General features: G+C 36.6%; 1 pseudogene; it reads left to right on the top strand.

Annotated features, from left to right (window-relative positions):
• The first annotated feature begins 690 nt into the window (after positions 1 to 690).
• On the top strand, positions 691 to 16,436 carry LOC128640303 (chymotrypsinogen A-like; annotated as a pseudogene).
• Positions 16,437 to 16,851: the final 415 nt, after the last annotated feature.

The following is a 16,851-nucleotide window of genomic DNA, read 5'->3' as shown; positions in this document are numbered from 1 at the left end:
TCTGGTGTAACAGTAGTGTAGATATAAAAAAAAACAACAATTTTTTGACCAGATATGAGTTAAATAATAGCAGTCAGTTTCCTTCACACGTGTGCGTTTCAGTGCCTGCCAGGGCACAGTCTCACCTCAGTGCAACTCATATCTGGTGTAACAGTAGTGTACATACCTGATGTTTTAAAGCACGTTATTCCAAACAATTTAGGAATGTTAGGTGATTTATGCCCTTTAAGGATTAAAACCAGACTCAGCATCAACTATGTAATTTTCCATGGGAGTTTTGCCATGGATCCCCCTCCGGCATGCCACATGTGGCCAGAAAGAGTCCCTGTGGGTTTTAAAATTCGCCTGCCTATTGAAGTCTATGGCGGTTCACCCGGTTCACCCATTCGCGAACAGTTGTGGAAGTTTGCGTCCGCCGTTCGCGAACGCAACATTTTAGGTTTGTGACATCACTACTGATCAACTTATTGTAAGATATAATTCACTAACATCTGTGTTTATCATAACTGTCTTCAATGGAAATGTAGCTGCTAACAAATTAAATATTATTCCAATTATTCCAATAGTGTATAACTTCTGGTCTTATCTGTAAGACTCTAAATATAGTGTTCAGTTCTGATTGGCTACCTGAGTATATATATATACTGTAGTGAGATGTAGCTCTCTCACTTGGTTTGGAAGTGAGGCAGAATGGCTCTCCTTTGGCTCTCATCTTGTGTTGCCCTTCTTGGGAGCGCCTATGGTAGATTCAATCAATTTCTTTCTTTTTTTCTATGTGCTTTGTTGTCTCCCTTGTCTCTACCTATGATGGCTGCACTCAAATCATGACCGGTAACTTTATTGCTTTTCAGGTTGTGGTTTTCCTGCCATCCAGCCCGTTCTTTCTGGATATTCCAGGATTGTGAATGGTGAGGATGCTATCTCTGGGTCGTGGCCATGGCAAGTGTCTCTGCAGGTCTGTTGTGATGTCTAATAATTACTTTTAAGACTTGTGTATAATAGATTTAAAGGGATAGGTAAGTCAGAGCTAAACTTGCACGATTAAGATAGAGCATGTGATTCTAAGAATTTTTAAATTCAATTAATTTTCAAATGCACTTTGTCCTCTTAGGTCCCGATTGTAAAAAGATCCCTGGGCTGGTGCAATTCTATAAGAATGCTTGAAAGCCCTTCTATTTCTCTAGTGGAATGATATAAAGCGACTTTTTACTCTGAAAACAAGGTGTCTCGCTAAATCATATTAATTATGCAAAGGGAAAATCGTAATTTAAGTACACTGGATGTGCAAAAAAAAAAAGCAAGAAATTCGTGCTTAAAGTTACAAAATAGAAAGCGTAATTGTTGTTTGTTTTTGTTAAATGGGCTGAACATGGGTGTTCCATGGGTTTATATGAAATTTTCTCTCAAATCACTATTTTTACTTGCAAGTTAAAAAGTGGCAAGTTTTCACCAAAATTCTCAAAACACTAATTATTCTGAAAGGAGAACCTATGCATGAAAATTACAGTGAATTTAAGGTACAGTGTACAGAAAACAGCATATTTTGATTTGCATTAAGCACCATATTCATGTTTTAAAACACGCCAATTTACCCCTCTGTACTTCGTCCTCTATTGCGAACTTTTACATAGCAGTGAGCTCTCATTGACCCAGATTACAAATTGTGCGTACGGCTATACCTCTGAAAAATTGGCCTTTGCAAACGGAATAGTCAGCTCACCCGTATTACAAGTCGCGGCAGTACGGTTATACCGCTAGCATTTTAGCCTTTGCCGCAACAATCCATTCCGCACTCTGTAAATGGCTTTTGAGTGTGGAGCATTCAGCTCAGCCGTATTACAGGTTGTATTCTGCTAGCGTTATAGCTTATACCGTCACGATCCATTTTGAAATCAAAGGCTAGTAGTTACAGATTTTGTGAAACAAAAATGTTTCACAAAACTCATAACAAAAATGTTACAAAGTACACTTACACTCATAAACTACTATTAACCCCCAAACCACCACCCCCCATTGCTAATACTATATTAAACCTATTAACCCCTAATCTGCCACCCACCCACATCGTCAACACTAAATAAACCTATTAACCCCTAAACCGCTGACCACCCCACATTGCCAACACTAAATAAATCTATCAACCCCTAAACCGCTGACCCCCACATCACTACTACTAAAATAAACCTATTAACTCCTAAACCGCCAAACCCCACATAGCTACTACTAAAATAAACCTATTAACCCCTAAACCGCCAACCCCCACATCGCTACTACTAAAATAAACCTATTAAACCCTAAACCGCCAACCCCCCACATCGTGACTACCTAAATTAAACTATTGACCCCTAAACCTAACACCCCCCCTAACTTTAAATTAAAGTTACAATATAACTACCTTCAAATAAATAAAAACTTACCTGTGAAATAAAAAAAAACTAAACTTAAACTATAAATAAACCTTACTATTTAAAAAAAAATATATATATATACCAAAAAAAAACAACCTAAATTACAAAAGTAAAAAATCCTAACACTACGAAATAAAAATAAATATCCTAACATAACAAAAAATAACAAACTCTAAAATTAAAAAAATCTAATATTACAAAAAACGAAATTATTCAAAATAAAAAAATTAAACCTAATCTAATACACCTATAAAAACAAAAAGCCACCCCAAAAAACAAACAAACCCTAATCTAGCAATAAACTACCAGTAGCCCTTAAAAGGGCCTTTTGTAGGGCATTGCCCTAAAGAAAACAGCTATTTTTGCATAAAAAAATAGAATGTCCCCTCTAACAATGCAACACCCAATCTCTCAAAATAAAAAAAAACCTAACTAAAAAAATCCTAAACTACCCATTGCCCCTAAAGGGGCATTTGTATGGGCATTGCTCTTAAAAGGGCAATCAACTCTTTAGTGCCCATTAAGATATAAAGAAAAGCCCTAATCTAAAAAAAAAAAACACCAAAAAAACCTAACACTAACCCTGACATAGGTACTCCCCATTCCTGAATTTCGGTGGTGAAGGTCTTCTTCCAGGCGGATCCATCTTCATCCACCTCGGGCCATCTTCTTTGTTTATCCCGGTGGCGTGGAGCAAAGGTGGCACGGAGCGGAGCTGGAACGGCGGCCATGCAGCCATTCAGCTTGGAGGCTCCTCTTCATGCGATCATCCGCCACACACTGAAGATTGAATGCAAGATACCTGTTTTATATTGCGGTACCTTGCATTCCTTTTGGCTAAAATATTCAAATCAGCCAATAGGATGAGAGCTGCTTAAATCCCATTGGCTGATTTGAGCCAATAGGATTTAAGCAGCTCTTATCCTATTTTGTAATCTAGGTTTTTTATTTTTGGTATATTTTTTTTTAATAGTAATGTTAGGTTTATTTATAGTTTGAGCTTAGTTTTTTTATTTCACAGGTAAGTTTTTATTTATTTGAAGGTAGTTATATTGTAACTTTAAATTAAATTAAGGGGGGTGTTAGGATTAGGGGTTAATAGTTTAATTCAGGTAGTCGCAATGTGGGTGTTTGGCGGTTTAGGGGGTAATAGGTTTAGTCTAGTATTTGTGATGTGGATTTTTGGTGGTTTAGGGGCTAATAGGTTTAGTTTAGTATTTGCGATGCAGGGGGAGGCGGATTAGGGGTTAATAGTTTTATTTAGTTTTATTTAGCAATGTGGGTGGGCGGATTAGGGGTTAATAGGTTTATTGTAGTGTTCGCAATGTGAAAGGGTCGGTGGTTTAGGGGTTAATAGGTTTATTTAGGTATTATCGATGCAGGTGGGCAGTTGATTAGGGGTTAATAGGTTAATTTAGTGTTGGTGATGTCTGGGGGCAGTGGATTAGGGGTAATTAGACTAGGGGTTTATGTTATGGTGTTAGGTTTATACATAAGCTTCTTGTCTCCATAGACATCAATGGGGAATGCGTTATATCAATCGCCATTCTGCAATCGCAGGTATGGGGGAAAACGTGCATGAGCACATCAAGTCAGGACTTGGCTTTTGTGCGGGATGGAGTTTAAAGCACAATAACGCACAACACAAGAAGGTTCTTTTGTAACTTGTAATGTCAGTGCGATACTGCTACATTTTTAGCATTATTTATGTAAGGGGTTTAGCGCACAATTTGTAATCTTGGTCATTATTTGTATGAGACATCTCACCACTTGCAGGGACAGCCCATTTTTAATATAATTCCATGAGGGCTGCCCCCGTAAGTATTGGTGTGGAACACCATGTCTTGATGGGTGAATGTTTTGAATTGGGCCTTAATATGCCTTGTTTAAGAAGAAAACACCCATATTCTACACAAGTGGAAGCCAGCTGCTGATTGGTGCCTGCACGCATTTGTCTCGAGTGATTGGCTAACTACATGTGTTCAGCTAGCTGCCAGTGTTTCTTTAGCAAAGAATAACAGGAGAATGAAATAAATTTGATAATAGTAGCAAATTGGAAAGTTGAAGAAAATTGTAAGTTCTATCCGAATCATGAAAGAAAATTATTATTATTATTGCATTGTGTTTTCTTAATCGTGTTATGTACAGTATATGGAAGGAAAACTTTGATTATATTGTTGTAGAGGGAGAGAACATTTTGCCCAACAATAATAATGTTATTATAGGCAAATACTAATATATATTTATATATAAAGTGCTGGGGTGGGGATACAGGGCACTTACTCAAGGGTGATTCTAGACTTTGGGTTCTAACAAAGGTTGGCACACAGCTGGGGGAGTGGTACATAATTTATTGTGGTCACTAGCATTTTTGCCAATGCACCTACGGCAAAAATTAAGAGCTTGGATACAATACAATAAAGAAATACAAATGTTTTCCTCTAGAGATCATGCCAGAGTATTTCTTATCTTCTCGCTCATTATCATAGCCTAGGATATTTTGTTTTATAAACTTGGAAGTAAATTCTCACTTTCAAAATAATTGACCATAAAGAAGGAAAAGTATAACATAAAGATTCTGTATTTATTGACAATGATGTTGATGTTTTGTTTGATCACTTCAGGACATCACTGGTTTCCACTTCTGCGGTGGTTCCCTGATCAACACCCTCTGGGTTGTCACTGCTGCTCACTGTGGTGTCACGTAAGTAACTCAGCTCATTTTTATTTGGCATCTGTATTTTTATGAGACATATACTTTTTATTTATGTTTAGTTGAACACCTACAGCTCACCCGCAGTATTTGAGGATAAATAAAATAAAATAAATATATATAAACCCTCAGTATTTGAGGATAAATGAAATAAAATAAATCTAATTATTCATATTAGGTGTTTTAAGAACATTTATGACAGCTCGGCGTCACAACCACATGGAGTAAATTAAAACCTATATTTTACATATATTTTATTCTATATACTTTTGCATATTTTATAATGGATCAGACCTGTACTTCATATTTGTATGCAACATTTTGCTTGTCTCTCTCTTTCTGTCTCGGTCGCACACACCGAGAAGTGTTTTAAAAATGTAAAAGTGTTTTTGATGGTCTTCTACATATTTATAACACTTTATATAAGGTTGGCATCTACACTTTATTGTGATGTTACAATGAAGGCCTAAAATCTACTTACTCTTACTAGTAGTCTTGAGAACCTATCTGACACAAACGTCTCACTCCCAAAATGTCAATAAAGGCCTATGTTTAAATAAAGTCAGCTGGAGAACATTCCATGTAAATGGAAGTGAGGCTAAAACTGAAATATTTTTTTTCTATAATCAATCAGCCTCACTCATGATATATCAAAACGAAAGCCTAAAATTATTTAAGTGGGATTCTAACAAAAATCAGTTGCAGTTGCATTGAACATTAAATCCAGCTAAAAAAAAATAGAATGGATTATTATTTATAATTGTTATCTACAGAGTAAAGTTAAATTAAATTACATCTAAATAAAATATATTTTTTTAACACTGAAGAGAAAACTAACTAGTTTTCCACCAAATATATTTTCCAGTATATTTAGTTTTTAGCTTATCTTATGAGGGTAATGAAGGACCTGTTTATATTTTGGCTGATATTGGACATTACATTTCCCTTTTAACATAAAATTACTGTAATTGAACTATGTTGGCCTTTAGTATGTTCCAGATGAAACATAGAGAAAATGTCCCCAAATATTTATGCTGTTTAGTTTATTGTATCAGACATTTTAGTAAAATTATTATTATTTATAATTATTATTTATAAAATTTCCCATAAAGTTTTTGCACAAAACTCTAGATCTATTATATATCATCAAAACACCATAAAGTAGATCCATGAGTCTCCTTGTCATGAGTGTGTGCTCTTGACAATTGGAGATAAAACAGAACATGGAGATGTATAAACTTCTGAGTTGTCTGCATATTTTCAAAAAGTTAGTATTAGACTTGCCGTGTCCTATCCATAATGTACAATTTTTTAATGAAAGTTTTGAGGATACATTTGATACTGTCTGCAATTTTGTTCAGGGTGAAATGTCTTCATCTTAAACTTTTCTTATTTTTAATAATTTTGTTAAGAAACAGGTTTTCAAACTCTTTTCTGCACTATACTATATTAAAATAATTAAATCTTATATTCAATGTAGAACCTCACACCATGTCATTTTGGGTGAATATGATCATTCTTCCTCTGCTGAGCCCATCCAAACTAAAACAATTTCCAGGGTAAAGACACAAACACCATGAGATTTGACACAAAGGGCAAATATCTGTATTTTTAAATTAAATGGTAGAACCAATGTGCCCCCTTGTAATTCATTTTGCCATTAAAATTTATCTAGAAGGTACAGTATGTTAATAACGAATTACTGAATTTTACCAGTAGAGCATCACATGTTGTGTAGTGTAACATATGAATATGTAAACACAATACTTGATTACATGTAAACATTGATTTCAATACACTTACATTGAAGTCTATGAGGCCTATGTATCAAGCCGTCAACTTACTTGCATTCGACGGCACCAATACGCTCGCCTGACATCGCCTAACATCGCGGCCACGTATCTCAATACGCTCTCCATATTTAACAACAAAGCTGTCAAAAAGCCGGGCACCAAGTACGGGGCAATGAGCAGCGGACTGTTGTTAACTAACATTCATCGATCTCGTTGTTATTCGGCTTTTTCACAGCTTTATTTGTATACTGCCACTAAACACCCACACTATACTAAACTGTTTAACCCCTATCCTTCCGCTCCCGGACCCCGCAGCAACTAAATTAAGTTATTAACCCCTATCCTGCCGCTTCTGGAGCCCACCGCAACTCTAATAAACCTATTAACCCCTATCCCTCTGCTCCCGGAGCCCACCGCAACTCTAATAAACCTATTAACCCCTATTCCGCCGCTCCCCGACCCTGCTGCCACCAACTAAATGTATTAACCCCTAAACCTCTGGCCTCCCACATCACTAACATCTTATAATAAATTAAACCTTACCTTTAGATTTAAATTAAACTATATTAAACTATTAATTAACCTACCCTAACTATTAGACTAAAATTATATTAAACTATATTAAACTAATAATTAATCTACCCTAACTGTTATACTAAAATTACATTAAACTACAAATAAAATAAAATATATTATATAGTTAAAAACCTAACCCTACTCAACTAATTTAAACCTACAATTAAAAATTACAAAGTTACAAAAAACTAACTAAGTTACACAAAATAACAAACACTAACGTTACACAAAATAACAAACACTAAGTTACACAAAATAATAAAGAAATTATCAAAGATTTAAACTAATTACACCTAATCTAAGAGCCCTATGAAAATAAAAAAAGCCCCCGCAAAATAAAAAAAACCCTAACCTACAATAAACTACCAATGGCCAAATACAAATACCCCCCAACAGTAAAATCCCCACCCACAATACCAACCCCCCAAATAAAAACCTAAGTAAAAAAAACCTAAGCTCCCCATTGCCCTGAAAAGGGCATTTGTATGGGCATTGCCCTTGAAAGGGCATTTAGCTCCATTGCTGCCCAAACCCTAACCTAAAAATAAAACCCACCCAATAAACCCTTAAAAAAACCTAACACTAACCCCCGAAGATCCACTTACAGTTTCTGAAGAGTCGACATCCATCCTCAGCGAAGCGGCAGAAGTCCTCATCAAATCCGGCAGAAGTCTTCATACAAGCGGCCAAAGTCTTCATCCAAGCCCGCAGAAGTCTTCACCCAGACGACATCTTCTATCTTCATCCATCTGGCGCGGAGCGGGTCCATCTTCAAGACATCCGCCGCGGAGCATCCTCTTTTTCCAACGACTCCCGATGAATGAAGGTTCCTTTAAGTGATGTCATCCAAGATGGCGTCCCTTAGATTCCGATTGGCTGATAGATTTATATCAGCCAATCGGAATTAAGATTGAAAAAATCCTATTGACTGATGCAATCAGCCAATAGGATTGAACCTCAATCCTATTGGCTGATCCAATCAGCCGATAGGATTGAGATCACATTCTATTGGCTGATTGGAACAGTCAATAGAATGGAATCTCAATCCTATTGGCTGAATGCATCAGCCAATAGGATTTTTTTCTACCTTAATTCCGATTGGCTGATAGAATTCTATCAGCCAATCGGAATCTAAGGGACGCCATCTTGGATGACATCACTTAAAGGATCATTCATTCATCAGGTGTTGTCGGAAGAAGAGGATGCTCTGCGCCGGATGTCTTGAAGATGTCGTCTGGGTAAAGACTTCTGCAGGCTTGGATGAAGACTTTGGCCGCTTGGATGAAGACTTCTGCTGGATTTGATGAGGACTTCTGCCGCTTCTTTGAGGATGGATGTTGGATCTTCAAAACTGTAAGTGGATCTTCAGGGGTTAGTGTTAGGTTTTTTAAGGGTTTATTGGGTGGGTTTTAGTTTTAGATTAGGGTTTGGGCTGCAAAAGTGCTAAATGCCCTTTTAAGGGCAATGCCCATCCAAATGCCCTTTTCAGGGCAATTGGGAGCTTAGGTTTTTTTAGCTAGTTGTTTATTTGGGGGGGTTGGTTGTGTGGGTGGTGGGTTTTACTGTTGGGGGATGTTTGTATTTTTTATTTACAGGTAAAAGAGCTGATTTCTTTGGGGCAATGCCCCACAAAAGCCCTTTTAAGGGCCATTGGTAGTTAATTGTAGGTTAGGTTTTTTTATTTTGGGGGGGCTTTTTTATTTTCTTAGGGCTATTAGATTAGGTGAAATTAGTTAAAATATTTCATAATTTATTTTTTATTTTGTTGAATTTAGTGTTTATTTTTTTTGTATTTAGTGTTTGTTATTTTTTGTAACTTAGTTGTTCTTTTTTTAACATTGTAATTTTTTAGTGTATATTTAAATTATTTGAGTAGGGTTAGTTGTTTAAATATAAAATATATTTAATTTAATTTGTAGTTTAATGTAATTTAGTATAACAGTTAGGGTAGATTAATTATTAATTCAATGTAGTTTAATGTAATTTAGTATAATAGTTAGGGTAGGTTAATTAATAGTTTAATATAGTTTAATGTAATTTAGTATAATGGTTAGGGTAGGTTAATTAATAGTTTAATATAGTTTAATTTAAATCTAAAGGTAAGTTTAAATTTATTATAAGATAGCGATGAGTTAATATTTAATATAAAGTTAGCAGGTTGTTAGGTTTAGGGATTAATAGTTTAATTTAATTTATGGCGATGTGGGGGGCTGGCGGTTTAGGGGTTAATAGGCTTAGTAAGTACTAGTGATGTGGGAGGCCAGGGGTTTAGGGGTTAATAACGTTATTTAGTTGCGGTGGGCTCCGGGAGCGGTGGGATAGGGGTTAATATCTTTATGAAGGTGGCGGCGGTGTCGGGGTGGCAGATTAGGGGTTAATAAGTATAATGTAGGTGGCGGCGGTGTAGGGGGCGGCAGATTAGGGGTGTTTAGACTCGGGGCTTATGTTAGGGTGTTAGGTGTAAACGTAACTTTTATTCTCCCATAGGAATCAATGGGATATCGGGCAGCAGCGAACATAACTTTCGCTGCTTTCAGACTCCCATTGATTCCTTATTCATCCGCTTCCTCCAGGGTGGCGGAGAAAAGCAGGTACGCTTGACCGGAATAGTGCCGAGCGTACCAGTTAGATATTTGATAACTAGCAAAAGTTGTCAGATAGTGCAGAATTTGCATTTGGAACATCTGTAGTGACGTAAGCATCGATCTGTGTCGGAATGAGACCGGTGGATCGTATGTTACGTCACAAAATTCAACTTTTGGCAGTCTTTAGGCTTTGATAAATAAGGCGAATCATGCTCTCCCCAATTATGCAGCGGAATTCAGGCGTATTTGCGGTTGACGGCTTGATAAGTAGGCCCCTATAAGAATAGTGTTTATTTTGTAATATTCATGCGCTGCACTGAATTAACAGAAAGTAAGGAGAGTGTGTAAAGACAAATGTCAGACATTCAGCAAACATTCCCCATTCATTAGAATAAAATGTGCAGAACCATTTGCCATTCCTTATTCACCAGCAGCTTTTGAGGTTAATAGGGATTGCATTAGATGATAGTATACATAAACATAACAATTTAAAGTGATGCTAAATGCAAGGAAAATTATGTTAAACATAGTTCTGACCCTTTGAAATAAAATTTAGAATATTTCTTAGTTAATTTAAATGATTCACATAGAAAAATATTAATGGGTGGAGAAAGTACCTTACCAGCTTCACTATCATTAGTAATTGTTAAAGGGACAGTAAAGTAAAAATGAAAGGGCTTTTGTGGGGCATTGCCCCAAAGAAATCAGCTCTATTACCTGTAAATAAAAAATACAAACACCCCCCAACAGTAAAACCCACCACCCACACAACCAACCCCCCCAAATAAACAACTAACTAAAAAAACCTAAGCTCCCCATTGCCCTGAAAAGGGCATTTGTATGGGCATTGCCCTTAAAAGGGCATTTAGCTCTATTGCTGCCCAAACCCTAACCTAAAAATAAAACCCACCCAATAAACCCTTAAAAAAACCTAACACTAACCCCCGAAGATCCACTTACAGTTTCTGAAGAGTCGACATCCATCCTCAGCGAAGCGGCAGAAGTCCTCATCGAATCCGGCAGAAGTCTTCATACAAGCGGCCAAAGTCTTCATCCAAGCCCGCAGAAGTCTTCACCCAGACGGCATCTTCTATCTTCATCCATCCGGCGCAGAGCGGGTCCATCTTCAAGACATCCGCCGCGGAGCATCCTCTTTTTCCAACGACTCCCGATGAATGAAGGTTCCTTTAAGTGATGTCATCCAAGATGGCGTCCCTTAGATTCCGATTGGCTGATAGATTTCTATCAGCCAATCGGAATTAAGGTTGAAAAAATCCTATTGACTGATGCAATCAGCCAATAGGATTGAACCTCAATCCTATTGGCTGATCCAATCAGCCGATAGGATTGAGATCACATTCTATTGGCTGATTGGAACAGTCAATAGAATGGAATCTCAATCCTATTGGCTGAATGCATCAGCCAATAGGATTTTTTTCTACCTTAATTCCGATTGGCTGATAGAATTCTATCAGCGAATCGGAATCTAAGGGACACCATCTTGGATGACATCACTTAAAGGATCATTCATTCATCAAGAGTTGTCGGAAGAAGAGGATGCTCCGCGCCGGATGTCTTGAAGATGGAGCCGCTTCGCGCCTGATGGATGAAGATAGAAGATGTCGTCTGGGTAAAGACTTCTGCAGGCTTGGATGAAGACTTTGGCCGCTTGGATGAAGACTTCTGCCGGATTTGATGAGGACTTCTGCCGCTTCTTTGAGGATGGATGTTGGATCTTCAAAACTGTAAGTGGATCTTCAGGGGTTAGTGTTAGGTTTTTTAAGGGTTTATTGGGTGGGTTTTAGTTTTAGATTAGGGTTTGGGCTGCAAAAGTGCTAAATGCCCTTTTAAGGGCAATGCCCATCCAAATGCCCTTTTCAGGGCAATTGGGAGCTTAGGTTTTTTTAGTTAGTTGTTTATTTGCGGGGTTGGTTGTGTGGGTGGTGGGTTTTACTGTTGGGGGGTGTTTGTATTTTTTATTTACAGGTAAAAGAGCTGATTTCTTTGGGGCAATGCCCCACAAAAGCCCTTTTAAGGGCCATTGGTAGTTTATTGTAGGTTAGGTTTTTTATTTTGGGGGGGCTTTTTTATATTATTAGGGCTATTAGATTAGGTGAAATTAGTTTAAATATTTCATAATTTATTTTTTATTTTGTGGAACTTAGTGTTTATTTTTTTTGTATTTAGTGTTTGTTATTTTTTGTAACTTAGTTGTTCTTTTTTTAACTTTGTAAGTTTTTTAGTGTATATTTAAATTATTTGAGTAGGGTTAGTAGTTTAAATATATAATATATTTAATTTAATTTGTAGTTTAATGTAATTTAGTATAACAGTTAGGGTAGATTAATTATTAATTCAATGTAGTTTAATGTAATTTAGTATAATAGTTAGGGTAGGTTAATTAATAGTTTAATATAGTTTAATGTAATTTAGTATAATGGTTAGGGTAGGTTAATTAAAAGTTTAATATAGTTTAATTTAAATCTAAAGGTAAGTTTAAATTTATTATAAGATAGGGATGAGTTAATATTTAATATAAAGTTAGCAGGTTGTTAGGTTTAGGGATTAATAGTTTAATTTAATTTATGGCGATGTGGGGGGCTGGCGGTTTAGGGGTTAATAGGCTTAGTAAGTACTAGTGATGTGGGAGGCCAGGGGTTTAGGGGTTAATAACGTTATTTAGTTGCGGTGGGCTCCGGGAGCGGTGGGATAGGGGTTAATATCTTTATGAAGGTGGCGGCGGTGTCGGGGTGGCAGATTAGGGGTTAATAAGTATAATGTAGGTGGCGGCGGTGTAGGGGGCGGCAGATTAGGGGTGTTTAGACTCGGGGCTTATGTTAGGGTGTTAGGTGTAAACGTAACTTTTATTCTCCCATAGGAATCAATGGGATATCGGGCAGCAGCGAACATAACTTTCGATGCTTTCAGACTCCCATTGATTCCTATTTCATCCGCTTCCTCCAGGGTGGTGGAGAAAAGCAGGTACACTTGGCCGGAATAGTGCCGAGCGTACCAGTTAGATATTTGATAACTAGCAAAAGTTGTCAGATAGTGCAGAATTTGCATTCGGAACATCTGTAGTGACGTAAGCATCGATCTGTGTCGGAATGAGACCGGTGGATCGTTACGTCACAAAATTCAACTTTTGGCGGTCTTTAGGCTTTGATAAATAAGGCGAATCAGGCTCTCCCCAATTATGCAGCGGAATTCCGGCGTATTTGCGGTTGACGGCTTGATAAGTAGGCCCCTATAAGAATAGTGTTTATTTTGTAATATTCATACGCTGCACTGAATTAACAGAAAGTAAGGAGAGTGTGTAAAGACAAATGTCAGACATTCAGCAAACATTCCCCATTCATTAGAATAAAATGTGCAGAACCATTTGCCATTCCTTATTCACCAGCAGCTTTTGAGGTTAATAGGGATTGCATTAGATGATAGTATACATAAACATAACAATTTAAAGTGATGCTAAATGCAAGGAAAATTATGTTAAACATATTTCTGACCCTTTGAAATAAAATTTAGAATATTTCTTAGTTAATTTAAATGATTCACATTGAAAAATATTAATGGGTGGAGAAAGTACCTTACCAGCTTCACTATCATTAGTAATTGTTAAAGGGACAGTAAAGTAAAAATGAAATGTTAATTATTCAGATATAAGATGCAGTTTTAAACAACTTTCTAGTTCACTTCTATTATCAAATTTGTGTTGTTTCTTGCTATCCTTTGTTGAAGGGTAAAGCTAGGTAGGCAGACAGGAGCTTAGGTACATGCATGTGTCTTTAGCAGTATTTGCAACAACATATAACTGCTCTAAATATTGTTGCAGACACTACTGCCAAATTGCTAAAGATATGTGCATGCTCCTGAGATCGCCTAGGAGTACTCTTTAATAGAGGATACTAAAAGAATTAAAGGGACATGATACCAAATATTGAAGCACTTGAAAGTGATGCAGCATAGCTGTCAAAAGCTGACTAGAAAATATCACATGAACATCTCTATGTAAAAAAAGGGAGATATTTACCTCAAAATGTCCTTAAAGTTTTTTTACAATGGGGTGTGAATACTTTGAAGTCAATCAGGATATTTGTCCCAGGACTTGCAAGGGAGCGTGCATCTGGCATGTGCAGGCACAGTCATGTTATTTCCCTATTCAGATTAGGACATTCCAGACAAAATTGGAATACGCATGGACGCATTTCAGTTTTGAATTGAAGCTATGTTGTAATATATATGTATTAGCAAAAATGCTTCTAATAAAAGCTATAGCTATTTCAAAGGTGTATTTAAGTATGCACCGTGCACCAGCATTTTAAACACAGCACTTGCTCAGAGAGCCTAAGGTGCTTGTACCATATGGTAATGACTCAATTTGTTAATCGCTAACACGATACATGCTACACTGGTGTTCTAAGCAGCTGCAGTATTTAAATGCTGGTAAACTGAAAATATCTAGCTATGCTTTACATGCATGTGCAGAAAAAAATGTTAACATTAAAACAGTGATGACCTTTAGTAGAAGCATTGTTGCCAATACATGTATATTGTAAATATGTTTCTATTCAAATATGTAAGTCATCTATGTGCATTTAAATTTTGACCAGAATGTCCCTTTAAGGGAATTTACTATGAAATCTCACAAGATTTCAGTGAAAGCTTATGAGATCACAGCACGGCAATGCATGACCTCAGCACTGCTGATTGGCTATTGTTTTTGTTTTTTACAATTTGCAGTTAGACAGTAGCTGAAGTATAACTGTTAACATAGCACTGGTGAACTGAAGAAATGTTGAGGTAAAATATCTTCATTTTTTACATAGAGATCCTTTTTACAGTTTTTCTGCATCACTTTCAAGGGATTTAGCTTATGAGTATTATGTCCCTTTAAGCAAAATTTAGAATAGAAGTTAAATGGAAAGTTATTTAAAAAAAACAAAACATGTTCTATCTAATCCATTTACATTTACATTTCATTTTGACTTTACTGTCCATTTAATATTGTTAATAAACAAATTATAATGCCTGGTTTGATTTATTACTTTCTTCTTGAATCAAGGTTTTCAGACACCCTAAATACAGCTTAATAACCATCACCAATTACATCACTCTGATCAAACTCTCCACTGCTGCCATTCTCAACAGCCGCGTGTCTCCTGTCTGTATCGCTGGATTTGGTGATGTGTTTAATGGAGTAGAGCAATGTGTGACCACTGGATGGGGCTAGACTAATGCCAACAGTAAGTGAGACTTTTGCCTGTAAGCTCCAGATATTGCCAGTGACAAACCATTTATTCTCAGTTTGCAATTGAGAATGTTAATATAAAGAGCTTTTCATGTGGGTTATGAACCCAAAATATCTTAGAGAAAGAGAAAATGCAATGATAATTTAATTAAGGTTTGTCTAATTCATTTCTTTTAGTAAACATTACCCCAAGCAAACTGCAGCAGGCGACTCTGCCTCTTCTCACCAACGCTGACTGCAAGAAATACTGCAAGAAATACTGGGGAAACAATATCCTTGACACCATGATTTGTGCCGGAGCCGCTGGTGCCTCCTCCTGCATGGTATGATTTACGCAGTTTTTGGACTGAGGAAAATGCACTTTTGGAAATTGACTATCAGAACTTCTAATTTCTTTAAGTCAGTACATTTCCCTTAAAGGAACATGAAACCCAAACATTTTCTTTTGTGATTCAGACAGAGCATACTATTTAAAAACAAAAAAAAAGTTTCCAAATTGCTTCTATCATCAAATTTGTTTTGTTCCCATGATATTCCGTGTTGAAAAGATACCTAGGTAGATGTCTGGAGCACTACATGGTAGGAAATAGTGCTGTCATATATATGTGCTCTTACAAATGGATACAATTTTTGCAAAACTTCTGCCGTATAGTGCTCCAGAAATGGGCCACCTCCTAAGCTTATATCCAATGAATAATGTTTAATAACAGAAGCAAATTAGAAAGTTGTTGAAAATCCCATGCTCTATCTGAATCATGAAATAAACATTTTGGGTTTCATATCCATTTAATACCAACCTCTCATTTAATGCAAAATAGATTTTCTCTGGTAAATTATTATCTTTCAGGGTTGTCTGTTGAGCCTGTAGAACAAACTACTGTTTTCTTGCACCTTCTTTTAGGGTGACTCTGGTGGACCTCTTGTGTGCCAGAGGAATGGTTGGACATTGGCTGGCATTGTGTCCTGGGGAAGTGCTTCCTGTTCTCCCTCAATTCCAGGAGTCTACGCTTGCGTCTCTATTCTAAGAAACTGGCTGGAAGAGATTATTACAGCTAATTAATTTCTCAATATCTGTTCCTATAAGTTATCATTAAAGGAAGTAATCTACAACTATGTGTAGTCTGCCTCTTCAATGTATTTCTTTCAGCACTGCTTATTTTGTTTTGTCACTTGTCTCCTTCTAGGGCAGTTGCAAAGATTTTAGAATCTTTGGTATAGATACATTTTGTTGGCCTCTACTTCTTTGTCTTGCCTAAATCTTTTATATATGGCAAAAATGCCAATAGAAAGCTATTTATTTCTGTTTAATAGTATATAATAAATAGATTGGTTATGTTAAGAAAGTAATATGTTAGGGATTTGTCCCTGTAGCCTATTAAGTTTAACATCGTAAGAGTTATTTGGCTAAAGAGAAAACAACTTTAGGGCCCGATAATCAACTGTTCTCCAGCATGGAGAGAAATCATAGTGCAGAATTTAAAGGGCCCAAAGTCACTGAATTCTCTAAGAAAAAGGGAAGATTTTA

This window comes from Bombina bombina, chromosome 1 (assembly GCF_027579735.1).
Source record: "Bombina bombina isolate aBomBom1 chromosome 1, aBomBom1.pri, whole genome shotgun sequence".
NCBI lineage: Eukaryota > Metazoa > Chordata > Amphibia > Anura > Bombinatoridae > Bombina > Bombina bombina.
This window is presented reverse-complemented; position numbering and strand designations above follow the sequence as displayed.